We start from the raw sequence: 3,635 nt of genomic DNA on the forward strand, positions 1-3,635 counted from the left end.
AAATAAATAAAAATACATTAAAATTAAGTGTATTTTTAAAAACTTTTGAGGTGAAAATTGAAAAACTGAAAGTAATTTATAACTCCTTAAAATAACTCAAAAACTTAATCTTTAATCACAAGATTAATCAGAAAAAATCAATTTTAGGCACACTAATATACACAATTAACATAATTAAACATGTTTAATTCTAGAGGGCATTACAGCTCTACCCTCCTTAAGAAATTTCATCTTCGAAATTGGAACTTACTCAAGATATGAATAGATGTGGATATCGTTCTTGCATCGTTACTTCCAATTCTCACGTCGCTTCCTTAACACCATGGTGTTGCCGCAACACCTTCACTAGCGGAATCTCGTGACGACGTAAACTCTTCATCTTCCGATCGAGAGTTTGAACTAGTGCTTCCTCTTAAGTCGTGTCATATTGAATCGACATGTCGTACCATTGTACAATAGCTTCCGGATCGGGTTTACACTCACGAAGCATAGAAACATGAAACACATTGGGCACGTGAGGTAACTTAGGTGGTAAGGTGAGTCGATAAGTAATGACACCGACTCATTGCACGATTCGAAATGATCCAATGTATCTTGGCACAAGTTTCCCTTTCATACCAAAACAAGTAATTCCTTTACACGATGAAACTCTTAATAAGACAAAGTCACCTTCTATCAGCATAGCTCTTCATTTAATCAAACTTGGATTATCTAATAGGATTCCTTTTACTTGGTCAGTCTTCTAATCTCATGCATGGGCTGATTTAATGTTCGTTACGAAAATACGTGCAAACCATATTTCGTGTCACCAGGAGTCGAAAACTAGTTTCGAATGAAAATAGACATCTAGGTCTTTCCAACGAGCTATCACATGCCCTATTTTAAATATTCTAAGCCTTTCAAACACATCTTACAAGAAGTTGAAATTCTAAAACGTCAACTTTTCATGGCAATTTGAAAAGTTTCTAAGCGAAACTTCAACTACGCACATCTCGGCCTATAAAACTCAAAACAGAGTGATTCCAAGTGCTACACATCACTAATCATGCACACTAGATGGTAGGATTAGTATCTTAAGTGCAACGATCTCAGTTCTAGAATTTGGGGTTCTAATTCACACTTTCTACGTTATGCCAAGAACGCTATTTTGACCTTTTTGACGGAAATGATTATGAAATATTCCACATAGATCTAACAGGTATAATTCCAGTTTCCGAATAAAGTAGAGACCTAGAGCTTCGAAACGAGTTATCATATACCCAAATCTGAGCTCTCTAAGTACCTCAAAAACAATTTCTAAGAAATTAACATTCTGTTCTTTCCTGGTTTTGACAGCTTTCGAGAAGTTTTTTTTGGCATGAGACTTCCAATGCACACAACTCGGGTTACAAAACTCCAAATGACATAATTCTAACTCCCACACATCACTAATAACATGTTCTAAATGATAGCAATAGTAGTTTAGGTGCAGCAATGTTATTTCAAAAAGTAAGGGTCTCAGTTTTTTTTGTTTTATCAATTATTAGAAAAAAACAGCTTTGACAGCTATTACGGGAATAATCATAAAATATTCTACACAACTCTGAAAATTACAAAATCAGCGGCTAATCTAAGTAGACATCTAGGGCTTTCCAAAGAGCTATCATAAGCTTAGTTTCGGATGGGTTAAGATCTCCAAAAACATGTTATACCATATCAAAACATGGCTGTTTTTTTCTGCAGAATTTCTAGAAATCAAGCGTAACTTCAAAAATACATAATTTGAGTTACTGTTATCCATTCGAGGTGATTCTTACGGCTATACGAAGCTTCGAATGTCTAGTTTCCAATTATGTAATCCATTCATTCAAATTCATCTCTGAGAATTCCCAGAATTCAACAGTATCGAGCCTATCCAGGTTGGGTTCCTTAACACTTTTTCCAACAAATTGAAAAATTCATAACTTAAGCTATAAAACTCCTTTCTAGGTGATTTAAATCTCCTATCAAAGCTTGATATGTTTATTTTAAGGTTCTAACATTACTAATATTAAAACTTCTTGAGAATAATCGAGTCCTAGCTTTTCTTTGGGCTGTTCTGAGAATCCTCCCTAAAATCATGTGGATCAAGCGGGGAAAGTATGATTAAAGTCCAAAATGATAACATTCAAGAGAGAAATTCCAAAGAAACTCATACTTAATCTTAAACAACCACAAAGGCTTCAAACTTCCAATCGTTCAGTCATAAATCAGATTTTAACTCGAATCCATATTGACAGATTCGTCGATCTTGACGGGAGTATATATAAATTGTTATCTAATTCTCCAAAAATTCCAAAATGAACTCCATAAGAAATTAGACACGTAGATTTTTGATTTGGTATGCTACACATAAGGTTCGGAAATCGACGAAGCCCTTAAAAACCAATTACAGAAAATCAGAACGGTCTGTCTAGGGGAAATTCTTATAGTTGCATGAAATCCATCATGTGGACTAAATGACTTCAAGGTTGATTTAATGCAACACCCACGGTCTGACACCGATTTGGAAAACGTCCAAAGTGTTGTTCATACTTATCATTAGAACTACCCGTTCTAATTCCACATGAAATTGACAAGACATCTCCTCAAGAGGGTCAAACCTAACATCTTCAGCCCGAGAGAGCTCAACCTCAACTGCTAAAGAAGTTCTTCCATTTAAAACACCACTTAGAATTTGAGTCAAAAGCAAGAATGTCACTCACATGGCGGAAAAGAGACGAATACGACAATTCACAAGGATAGACATCTTGAAACTTATGAATTAGGACTTCCTACGCCTTTTATGTGGATTCACACGTGTCAAGATGGGGAGAAACATCCATCTTACGGTTCTGCTGCGACATCTAAACACCGGTTGAAGAAAACACCTTCATTGTCATGAAAAATGGACTTATGACATTGGCATGGTATACTTCGATTGTCACACCCAATCAATGAGAAAGAAATGTGAACTCCAATCAATAAGATAGACCACTCGCCTCGTTCAAGTCTTTATAAATTTCAGAATTATAGAATGAGACACAGAAACACTTTGTCATCTTGGAATCTCATATCTAGAATATTATCAATTCCAGCTAGAAGTCAATCCACAACATAGACTTTCACCCACTAGAATAGAGACACCCAATTCTGGGAATAATCGAACAAAAGAACATCAATCATTGATTTGGGATCTAGAAAGTCGCAGAAATTCCCATAGTCGCATTTGACTCTAAAAAGAACCAATAGAAATTTAGTATTGAATGGATACGAAATCAAGTAACGATCGAATCTTCAAAACCATGTGACTGAATGAGGATCTTCGAAGTCAAGATTGTCAAATCCGCACCAGTGATCACCGTACACTAAAAGAAAATGAACGCTATAACATGTTTCCGTATTAAGAATAAAATTACCGAGACTACTATTCAAAATAAGAAGCGGTCTTGATATTAGAATAACATTGATTCATGATAGAAAGATAATATGAATCAAAATACAGTTATCAAGTAGAAAGTCCAACTCCAGTTTAGAACAGATTAAGAATAGAGCTCGAACTTAGAATCCCAAAAGTGAAATGGCAGAGAATGGCATAGGATTAAGATCCATAGTCAATGTCTCACAATGGCATGGTT

This window comes from Morus notabilis, unplaced genomic scaffold (genome assembly GCF_000414095.1).
Source record: "Morus notabilis unplaced genomic scaffold, ASM41409v2 Scaffold1831, whole genome shotgun sequence".
Classification (NCBI taxonomy): Eukaryota; Viridiplantae; Streptophyta; class Magnoliopsida; order Rosales; family Moraceae; genus Morus; species Morus notabilis.